Raw genomic sequence first — 12260 nt, 5'->3', positions numbered from 1 at the left:
ATATTCTCAAGATACCTACGCAAAATAAAATGTTTCCGGGGTCATTCGTAAATTTTCTGTTTCTGTGTTCGCCGCTAGTGTAAGTTTTTCTTTCCCGCCAGTGCTTTAAAAGATGTCGGAGGGCTCTTTTGGACTCGTTGTGCACTGGTGGTGTGTGAACCTTTAAAACGCCTGCGTGTAGCCAGCGCTGTATTTCTTGCTGCTTTCTGGGGTTTCTCGTTTTTTTCCTCTTTCTTGAAGCTTTGCTTATAGTCTTAACCTTTCCTCCACCCCAGGCTTATCTCATTCCTCGGTCAAAATTATTATTTATGGTCATATGGTTAATTCGTTAATTCTCCAAAAGTTTCATTCTCCATATAGATATTTTTTTTTTATCTTCATTTGGATCTCCAGAGAAATTCTTTTCAGAAGTCTTAATTTCCTGTTGTTGAATCTCTTATTTGAGAAACGGGTTAAGTCTCTGGCTTAAAGAGTAGACATTTTCGTTCAGCTGGAGCTAGAAGGAAGTTGTGGGAGTGGTTTAGAAGATCGTTTTATCAGGTATAGGCAATAAAAATGTAAGCTGGCTCATACTGACTTCAAATTTAGAGGGCTGGCATAAGGTGGCCAATTCATAAGTTTATGTTCGTCTTTTTAAAATGCTGGTTACTTATTCCTCTAACTCTTTAATGAGCCAGTACCTGATTAAAGAGCTTAATGTCCTGATACATTAACAGAAAGGTTAGTTTCAGCGATACAGAATTCTGTATGTGTAACTGGCATTTATCTTTCAGTGAGATATCTCCCATACTAAAGAAGGGGCAGGGTGGTGAGCCTTTTATACTGTCTTGGTTTTGGTCATCCTCTGATCTGTGAAAGCAAATTACTTGAATAATTTGACCTTTCTTGGCTTCTTCCATGTTTTTATCATTTATTTCTTACCTTTCGCATTCTCAGTTCTCATGTCCATCACCTCTTCCTATAAATGAAACTCATTGTCACAGATTGATTTCCCTGTGAAGCAGACTTTTTCAATGTATTTTGGTGTGAAGGAAGTTTATTAGGGATCAGTATTTGGGGAATGGAGGGAAAGGAAGTAAAATTGGGAAGAGGGAGAAGTTAAGTTGTGATGCCCAGTCTCAACAAAGGCCTTAGCCAATTCCACATAGACCTCTAAGATGCGATGTACTTTCAAAGTTTTCCCCAGTAGGAATGCAGGCTTTGCCAAGGAAAGGTGTATGACCCTAGGCAAGGAGGATCTCTTTAGCCAAGGCAATTACTCAAGGAGGTTAATAGCTGAGACATGTCTGCTGGCAGCACTCCCAGCAACTCGTGGAGTAAGACCTTTATTCCTCAAGGGAGGTCCCGGAGATACGTCACAGCATCCACAGTACTCATTAAATCCCTCATTCAACTGTTGAAATTAATGCTGTTTATCTCACATTCATTCAGATCTGTATTCAGCACTATTAATTATTCCTTCACTCTTGATGCATTTGGGAATATGCTTTCTTGGTTTTCCTCCTACTTTTTAGTCTACTCCTGTCTTTTTTGGAGGTGTATCCCTCCCTTCTCAGCCATTAAATAAAAGAGTTTCTTAAATCTTCATCATTGATCCTCTTATTTTCTCAAACTGTCATGTCTCCTCAAATGATTTATGGCATGCCCATAGCTTTAATTACCACTTCTGCTCATTGAAATACTAACTAAATGCTCATATAATACTATGTGCCAAGCACCATTCAAATATTTTACAAATATTAACTCATTTACTCTTAACAACTAGTAAAAATTACTACAGATAAAGAAACTGATGCACAGAGAATAACATAGCCAAGAATAGATAAAGGGCTGAGAGTAAGACCAAAAAGAAATTAGAGCATATTAAAATATGTATCTCAATAGCAAAAGATAGTGACAAATTTAAGGAACAACTGACAAAAATGAGTAGATTCGTAAGTCAATACATGTAGAGGATGACTTTACAAACACATCTCTGAGAAATTAATAGTTGAAGCAGGCAAAAAATTGGCATAGATATCAAATTTCTAAACAATAAATCAGATCAAGCCAGTAGATATGTAAATAACTCCATTCATTGGATAGTTCACCATTATTTTTTTTAATTAATTAATTACTTAAGTAATCTCTACACCAAACATGGGGCTCAAACCCATAACCCTGAGATCAAGAGTCACATACTCTTCTGATTGAGCCAGTAAGACACCCTAGTTCACCATTATTTTTAAGCATATGTAGAATATGTATAAAAATAAGCCATGTATTAGGTAATGAAGCCCTAATAGTTCCAAAGAATCAATACTATACAGACTATGTTTTCCAACTGCAAATTGATTAAATTAGCAGTTCAGATAATAAAGAATAGCTTTGAGACATTTAGAAACTAAATAAGCTATTGCTAAATTACCCTTGAATTAAAGATGAAATAATGGAAATTAAGTGACTTAAATACATTAGTCATAAGAATATTAAATGAGTTAAGCATTCAATTTAAGAAGTATTAGAAAAAACAAAACCAAAAGAAACAAGAATAAGTGAAGTATATAACAACAAAAAAATTTCATTAAATTAACAAGACCAGAGCTTGTTCTTTGATAAGACCAATGATAGAGATAAACTGTTATGGGGCATGTGGGTGGCTCAGTCGGTTGAGAATCTGACTTGGTTTCAGCTCAGGTCATAACCTCAGGGTCATGAGATCGAGTCCCACATCAGGCTCTGCTCAGTGCAGAGTCTGCTTGAGATTCTCTCCCTTTCCCTCTGTCCCTACCCCCGAAAATAAACAAACAAACAAACAAAATCTGTAAAAACAAGGGATACACTGTTAGCAAGATTGATCAAGCCAAAAAGAAGATACAAGTAGGCAAAATACAGAATAAAAAGGGAAAACTATAAATACAATAGAGATTTGTCTTTGTATTATGAACAGCAGTTAAAATACAACACTTGCTGAATCCTGCTACAATGACGAACTACCATTAGCTGCTGGTTCCTTTATCTAAATTATAAAAGGAAACATTTTAAGAACTAAGAGAATTTTTGAAAACTGAGGGAGCTGAATGCTGTTTTATTTTATGTATGTATGTATATATGTATGTATGTATTTAATTTTTTAATTTTTATATTAGTCACCATACAGTACCTCATTACTTTTTGATGTAGTGTTCCATGATTCATTGTTTATATAACACCCAGTGCTCCATGCAGTACCTGTCCTCCTGAAGGCTGTTTTAAAGCGACGAATGTATGTTGCAAGGGAAGAAGGTAGCTCCAGTCTGGGGTGGAGAACAATTAGCAGACACAGTGAAAGAACAGGTTAGAAAAAGGAAGTTTCAAATTATTCTGTTGTCTCCCACATTGCCTTGGGGCAATCAATGCCTGTCTACTTTCAGAAGAAATTTAAGGAAATAATCCAGATCTCTGGGTAAATCAGCAAAAGAACACTGCTGAGGTGAATCATTAATAAAATAAATTAATTTTACTGAGACTCAGGCATTCATTTCTCTATATCTCTCTCCCTCAAAATCCTAAGGAATCACAGTCTAGGGACACAGCCTCTTCCAAAATTACACCTTCTTTAAGGCCAGTAAGACCTTGCCTGGAGGAGTTGGTTTGGGGGGGCAGCAAGTGGAAATAATTAACTGATTTGGGGATCCCTGGAGTTCTGTGTCCTAGAGATCAAACCCACCCCCTCCATTTTACTAGAAAATGACATAGATAAGGGTCAGGCCTTTGGCCCTTACCCAAAACACATTACCAGGTAAAGCAGACAAAAACAACAGGAGAATAGGGCATCACAAACCAAAGTAACTAAAAACTGTACAACTGTACAACTCCCTTAGAAGAAAATGGATGGAATGATTGAAACATAATATAACCTGAAGAAGAGCTACAAAACACACCAAAATTTTAAATATGCATTATCAATCAAGTTAAGATTATAAGGTAAATTAAAATAATAGGAAACTGCATCAAGCAAAATCACAAAAAAGAATAAAATGAACATATGAGGTGTAAGATATATAAGTTAAAATAAAAAGTAAACTACATGAGATGTATAGTAGATTGCATACAGCTAAAGGAAAATGTAGGAAACAGATTAATGAAAAAGTTGAAAGGCAGTAGGAAAGGATAAAAAGAAAGCAAATATAAAAAGAAAAGTTATCATCTGTGTAAGATAAAAGTAGAAGCAGGGTGCCTGGCTGGCTCAGTTGGTAGAGCATGTGACTCTTGATCTCAGGGTTATAGGTTTGAGCCCCATGTTGGGTGTAGAGATTACTTAAAAAAATAAAATCTTTTTTAAAAAAAAGATTAAGGTAGAAGTGCCAATATCTAGATAATAGGAGTTGCAAAAGGAGAAAAAACAATTTTTTAAACTCTAAAAACTATTTTTCCAGGATTAAAGAAAGTAGAAAGATGCAGATGAAAAGAGCTATGAAGAAACGAGTACAGGAAGGATGCCTGGGTGGCTCAGTCAGCTAAGCATCTGCCCTCGACTTAGGTCATGATCCCAGGGTCCCACATCAGGCTCCTTGCTCAGCGGGGAACCTGCTTCTCCATCTGCCTGCCACTCCCCCTGCTTGTGCTCTCTCTCTCTGACAAATAAATAAATAAAATCTTTAAAAATAAAAAAAATGAGTAAGGGAGATTTAAAAAATTGCATAAAAATAATGAATATTTTTTAAAGATTTATTTATTTATTTGAGAGAGAGAGAGAGTGGCGAGGGGCAGAGGGAGAGAATCTTCAAGCAGACACTGAGCTGAGCACAAGCCTGAGACAGGCCCAATCCTGCTACCCATGAGATTATGACCTGAGCTGAAACAGAGCTGGACGCTTAACCAACTGAGCCACCCAGGTGCCCCTAAAAATAGTGAATATTAAGAACAATTAAGAATATCAAAAAGAAAGAGAAATTTTTTAAAGTTTCCAGAGGAAGAATATGTTAGTTATATAATGCTGCATAGAAAATTACTACAAATTAAGCAGCTAAAAAACTCCCACACATTTATTATCTCACAATTTTTGTGGATCAGAAGTCCAGGCACAGCTTAGCTGAGTTACTTGCCTTTAGGTCTCTCACAGATCTGCAATCAAGGTGTTGGCCAGGGCTGGGGTCTCGTGTGAAGGCTCAACTAGTCAAAAATCCAAATTCAAGCTCTTGTTGTTGGCAGAATTCAGTTCTTTGTGCTGTTGGACTAAGGGCCTCACTTTCTTGCTGGTTGTTTTGCCAGAGGTTGTTCTCAGTTCCTTGCTATGTGGGCTGTCAAAACAGATTTTATTCAGAAACTACTAACAGTAGGAGAAAGATCTGAAACCCATTCCAATTTGTGCAGAAGTAATTGGTTGTTTTAAGAGAGAGTGGGGGAAGGGTGACTGAGCGCTCAAATAGAGTCAATGAAGTGAAAAATTACAAAAGTTTGGTCAGAGTAAATGCAATTAGGCCAGCTGTATCTGCTAGCTGGCAATGATCAAAGATCAAATTCTATGCTCCCACAGAGACTGGGAGACAGGGGCCCTATGCTTCCTGATGATTATATTTCAAAGCAGTGACTTTCAGGTCCTTGAAAAAGACACATCTGAGTTGTAGGATATACATATACATCTCAAAGAGACAGAGGAAGTATTCAAAATTGTAAGCCCTTTTTAGGAAATTCTGTAAGAGGGAGGTCAGGAACCTTCAGTAGGTGTTGATTAGAACAGACAGTAAATTCTCCTGACAGTACTGAGCTTTCTCAGGCAGGCATTTTGAGGGGCAGTTAGGGTCATCCTAGGGGCACAGCTTTATGTTGCTAAAGTCATACTAGAGTTTGGTTGTCTCCTGGTGCAGAGATTTTGATGCAGTCTTTATGTGCTGAAAGCTCATCAGCACCCAGGACCTCCCAAATTGGCAGCTTGCTTTATCAAAGTCAATAAGGAAGAGTCTAGTAGCAAGACGAAGATCATAATCTTACTTAGCCTAAACAGAGAAGTGATATCCCATCACATTTGTTGAATTCTATTGGTTAGAAGAAAGTCACTAGGCCAGCCTATACTCAAAGGGAGATGATTACACGAGTGTGAATACTAGGAGGGAGGGATCATTGGAGGCCATCATGGAATCTGCCTGCCACATGAGCAAGCATTAAAAAAAATTATATTGGCATTGGATATCCCAGTAGAACATTTGATACAAAAATACAATGGAATTTTGAAATGCTAAAGGACAATTGAAAAGGTGAGGAATGGTGCAGAGGACAATAGGGGTAGGGGAGGAAACTGAATGGGAAGAAATCAGAGAGAGAGACAAACCATATGAGATTCTTGACTCTGGGAAACAAACTGAGGGTTGTGGAAAGGGAAGTGGGTGGGGGGATGGAGTAACTGGGTGATGGGCAGGCATAAGGAGGGCATGTGATGTGATGAGCAGTAAGTGTTATACTGAACTGATGAATCATTGAACATTATATCAAAAACCAATGATGTACTATACCTTGGCTAATTGAATTTAAATAAATTAAAAAAAGAAAAGAAACTATGGCTTTTATGAAAAATTAAATGAACATGTATTCATGATCTCATTTAACTTATTAATTAATAAGGGAACCATTAAGATGTTAAAATAGATCCAAAACAGAATCCCAAGAACAGACAACTATTTAGGCAATGGATAATGTTTAAATGCTAATAGATATAATTTAATAACAGATGTAAAACTGGTCAATATCCACAGGGCAATAAAATTAAATGCAATATTTGAGATCATCTCTTCCACAGAGACTTGGGAAGGAGCATGGAATCAATGCATCTCCACCATTCGTTTGCATCCTTGTGAACAGGAATGATTTGGATCATTACTACTAGCCCTCCACAAGTTAACTTATATCACTAAAGAGTTGAAAATTTGACCAAAGATAATGGAAAGTGCAAACCTTATAGAATCTGATAATCCCAAAACATCTTCTAGATAATATCCAGCATTCCACCGAAAGAACACCAGCCATCTTTTTTTTTTTTTGCATTTTAAAGTCTTTGCAAAATTTTCTGAAATAACCAAGAAATTTGTTTGTAGCAAAAATGTCATTTAATATGACATTCAAAGCTTCATAAGAATTTTTGCACTACTAGGTATTTATCCAAGTGATACAAAAATTCTGATTAGAAGGGGCACATGCACCCCAATGTTTATAGCAGCATTATCAACAATAGCCAAAATATGGAAAGAGCCTAAACGTCCATCAACAGGTGAATGGATAAAGAAAACGTGGTGTATATATATCTACAATGGAATATTACTCAGCCATCAAAAAGAATGAAATCTTGTCATTAAATAATGTGGATGGAGCTAGAGTATATTACGCTAAGGGGAATAAGTCAGTCAGAGAAAGACAAATACCATATGATTTCACTCATATGTGGAATTTAAGAAACAAAACAGACGAACATAGGGGAAAGGAAAAAAAAAGAGAGAGGGAGGCATGCCGTAAGAGACTCAGCTATAGAGAACAAACTGAGAGTTGCTGAGTGGAGTTGGGTAGGGAGATGGGTTAAATGGGTGATGGGTATTAAGGAGGGCACTTGTTGTGATGAGCATTGGGTGTTATATGTAAGTTATAAGTCACTAAATTCTACTTCCGAAACTAATATTACAGTGTATATTAATTAAAAATTAAATAAAAGACTTGAAACATAAATTTTTTTTACTCTAAGACATAAATTTAAGATTTTTTAGTCTTATTTTACTCTTAATTTTTTAATTTAAATTCAATTAGCCAACTTAGAGTACATCATTAGTTTCAGATGTAGTGTTCAATAATTTATCAGTTGCATATAACATCCAGTGCTCGTCATATCACGGTTCTCCTTAAATTTAAAATATCTTTGATTAAATACTAAAATAAGAAGAAAAATGATTCCAGAAAACCTTGAGAAAATAAGGGAAGTACAGTTAGTTCTTCTATAATGCTTATTCTGGACACATGATTTGTTCCTATTCAACTGATACATTATGGAAGAATTTGAACATGACATAAATTTTGTAATTCCTTAGGCACAGTTTCATACCTAAGAAACACTAGGTGAGTGCATAAGATTGTACCCAGCTGAACTGAGAAGTGTAAGACATAAAACATGCTCCCACATACCTCAAGGGCAATGAGTCATACACGTCCACATCTGGTATTACAACTTTCCATCTTACATCAGATAACCTTCCTTCCAGACTTCACAATGGTTCACAAGTTGCAGTCTTTCAGATGGCCATCTTGGCTGCTCAGCGCTGCACATTCTCTTTTCAGTTTTCTCCTCTTTTCCTGTCAGCCTATTTTTACTTTTTTCTCTATGTTCTCCATTATTTCTATCTCCAATTTCTTTTTTTTTCTGGATTCTCAATTCCTTTTTTTAAAATTAAGTTTTTATTGTAATTCCAGTATAGTTAGCATACAGTGTTATATTAGTTTCAGGTGTACAATATAGTGATTTCAACAATTCCATACATTACTCAGTGCTCACCATGATAAATGTATGCTTAATCCCCATCACTGAATTCCCCCCTCCTCCTGCTCCCTACCCTCTGGTAACCATTAGTTTGTTCTCTATAGTTAAGAGTCTGTTTCTTGGTTTCTCTCTCTCTCTTCCTCTTTCCCCTTTGTTCATTTGTTTTGTTTCTTAAATTCCACATATGAGTGAAATCACATGGTATTTGTCTTTCTCTGAGATATTTCACTTAACATTATACTCTCTGGTGCCAGCCATGTTGTTGCAAATGACAAGATTCCATTCTTTTCTATGGCTGAATAATATTCCATTATATATACATATATCACTTCTTTATCCATACATCAAGCATACTTGGACTGCTTCCATAATTTGATCATTGTATATAATGCTGCAATAAACATAGGGGTGCATGTATCCCTTTGAATTAGTGTTTTTGCATTTTGGGTGTAAATACCCAGTAGTGTGATTCCTGGATTATAAGGTAGTTCTATTTTTAACTTTTTGAGAAACCTCCATAGTGTTTTCCACAGTGGTTGCACCAATTTGCATTCCTGGCAGCAATGCACAAGGGTTCCTTTTTCTACAAATCCTCACCAACATTGTTGTTCCGGCATTTTTTTGGTTTACTTCATAATTTTCTTTTTTTTAAATTTGAATTAAATTAGTGAACATATGATACATCATTAGTTTTTGATGTAATGTTCAATGATTCATTAGTTGTATAACACTCAGTGCTCATCACATCACATGCCCTCCTTAATGCCCATCACCCAGTTACCCCATCCCCCCACCCCCCTCCCTTTCCACAACCCTCAGTTTGTTTCCTGGAGTGAAGAGTCTCTCACGGTTTTTCTCCCTCTCTGATTCCTTCCCATTCAGTTTTCCCTCCCTTCCCCTATAATCATCTGCACTATTTCTTATATTCCACATATGAGTGAAACCATATAATAACTGTCTTTCTCTGATTGATTTATTTCACATAATACCCTCCAGTTCCATCCATGTCAGTGTAAATAGTAGGTATTCTTCTTTCTGATGGTTGAGTAATATTCCATTAGTTGTAAGAACCACATCTTCTTTATCCACTCATCTGTTGAAGGACATCTTGGCTCCTTCCATGGTTTGTCTATAGTGGACATTGCTGCTATGAACATTGAGGTGCATGTATCCCTTCTTTTCACTATATCTGTATCTTTGGGGTAAATACCTAGTAGTGAAATTGCTGGGTTGTAGGGTAGCTCTATTTTTAACTTCTTGAGGAACCTCCATACTGTTTTCCAGAGTGGCTGCACCAGCTTGCATTCCCACCAACAGTGTAAGAGGGTTCCCCTTTCTCCACATCCTTGCCAACATTTGTTGTTCCCTGTCTTGTTAATTTTAGCCATTCTAACTGGTGTAAGGTGGTATCTCATTGTGGTTTTGATTTGTATTTCCCTGATGGCAAGTGATGTGGAGCATTTTTTCATGTGTCTGTTAGCCATTTGTATGTCTTCTTTGGAGAAGTGTCTGTTCATGTCGTCTGCCCATTTCTTGGCTGGATTATTTGATTTTTAGGTGTTGAGTTTGACAAGTTCTTTATAGATCTTGGATTTTAGCCCTTCCTCTGATACGTCATTTGCAAATCTCTTCTCCCATTCCGTGGGTTGCCTCTTAGTTTTATTGATTGTATCCTTTGCCGTGCAGAAGCTTTTTATCTTGATGAAGTCCCAAAAGTTCATTTTTGCTTTTGTTTCCCTTGCCTTTGGAGACGTGTCTAACAAGAAGTTTTTACAGCTGAGGTCAAAGGGGTTGCTGCCTGTGTTCTCCTCTAGGATTTCGATGGATTCCTTTCTCACATTGAGATCTTTCATCCATTTTGAGTTTATCTTTGTGTATGGTGTAAGAGAATGGTCCAGTTTCATTCTTCTGCATGTGGCTATCCAATTTTCCCAGCACCAGTTATTGAAGAGACTTTTTTCCATTGGATATTCTTCCCTAATTTGTCAAAGATTAGTTGACCAGAGAGTTGAGGGTCCATTTCTGGGTTCTCTATTCTGTTCCATTGGTCTGTATGTCTGTTTTTGTGCCAGTACCATGCTGTTTTGATGATCACAGCTTTGTCAAATAGCTTGAAGTCAGACATTGTGATGCCCCCAGCTTTGGTTTTCTTTTCAAACCCCTGGTGATTTGGGGTCTTTTCTGGTTCCATACAAATTTTACGATTGTTTGTTCCAGCTCTGTGAAAGATGTCAATGGTACGTTGATAGGGATTGCATTGAAAGTGTAAATTGCTCTGGGCAGCATAGACATTTTCACAATGTTTATTCTTCCAATCCATGAGCATGGAATGTTTTTCTATCTCTTTGTGTCTTCCTCAATTTCTTCCATAAGTGTTCTGTAGTTTCTAGAGTATAGATCCTTTACCTCTTTGGTAGGTTTATTCCTAGTTACCTTATGTTTTTTGGTGCAATTATAAATGGGATTGATTCCTCGATTTCTCTTTCTTCAGTCACATTGTCAGTGTATAGAAATGCAACTGATTTCTGTGCATTGATTTTGTATCCTGCCACATTGCTGAAATGCTGTATGAGTTCTAGCAATTTTGGGGTGGAGTCTTTTGGGTTTTCCACATAAAGTATCATGTCATCTGTGAAGAGACAATTTGATGTCTCCTTTGTCAATTTGAATGCCTTTTATTTCTTTTTGTTGTCTGATTGCTGAGGCTGGGACTTCTAGTACCGTGTTGAACAATAGTGGTGAGAGTGCGCATTCCTGTCATGTTCCTAACCTGAAGGGAAAAGCTCTCAGTTTTTCCCCATTGAGAATGATATTTGCTGTGGGCTATTCATAGATGGCTTTTATGATATGGAGGTATGTTCCCTCTATCCCTATATTCTGAAGGCTTTTAATCAAGAAACGATGCTGTATTTTGTCAAATGCTTTTTCTGCATCAATTAGGATCATATGATCCTTGTCTCTTCTTTGATTAATGTGATCTATCACGTTGATTGATTTGCGAATGTGGAACCACCTTTGCATCCCAGGAATAAATCCCACCTCATCGTGGTGAATAATCCTTTTAATGTACTGTTGGATCTTATTGGCTAGGATCTTGGCGAGAATTTTCGCATCCATGTTCATCAGGGATATTGGTCTGTAATTCTCCTTTTTGATGGGGTCGTTGTCTGGTTTGGGGATCAAGGTAATGCTGACCTCATAAAGCCAGTTTGGAAGTTTTCCTTCCATTTCTATTTTTTGAACCAGCTTCAGTAGAATAGGTATGATTTCTTCTTTAAATGTTTGGTAGAATTCCTCTGGGCAGTCATCTGGCCCTGGACTCTTGTTTTTTGGGAGCTTTTTGATTACTGCTTCAATTTCCTTACTGGTTATTGGTCTGTTCAGACTTTCTATCTCTTCCTGTTTCAGTCTTGATAGTTTATAAGTTTCCAGGAATGCATCCATTTCTTCCAGATTGCCTAATTTGTTGGCATATAGTTACTCATAATATGTTTCTGTGTTTTTGATTTTAGTTATTCTGAGAGGTGTGAGGTAATATCTCATTGTGGTTTTGATTTGCATTTCCCTGATGATCAATGATGTTGAGCATCTTTTCATGTGTCTGTTAGCCATCTGTCTGTCTTCTTTTGAGAATGTCTGTTCATGTCCTCTGCTCATTTTTATTTTATTTTATTTTATGAATTTAAATTCAATAGCCAACATATAGTACATCATTAGTTTTTGGTGTGGTGTTCTATGATTCATTAGTTGCGTATAACACCTAGGGCTCATCACAGCACGTGCCCTC

This window comes from Halichoerus grypus, chromosome 5, assembly GCF_964656455.1.
Source record: "Halichoerus grypus chromosome 5, mHalGry1.hap1.1, whole genome shotgun sequence".
NCBI classification, from domain to species: domain Eukaryota; kingdom Metazoa; phylum Chordata; class Mammalia; order Carnivora; family Phocidae; genus Halichoerus; species Halichoerus grypus.
This window is presented reverse-complemented; position numbering follows the sequence as displayed.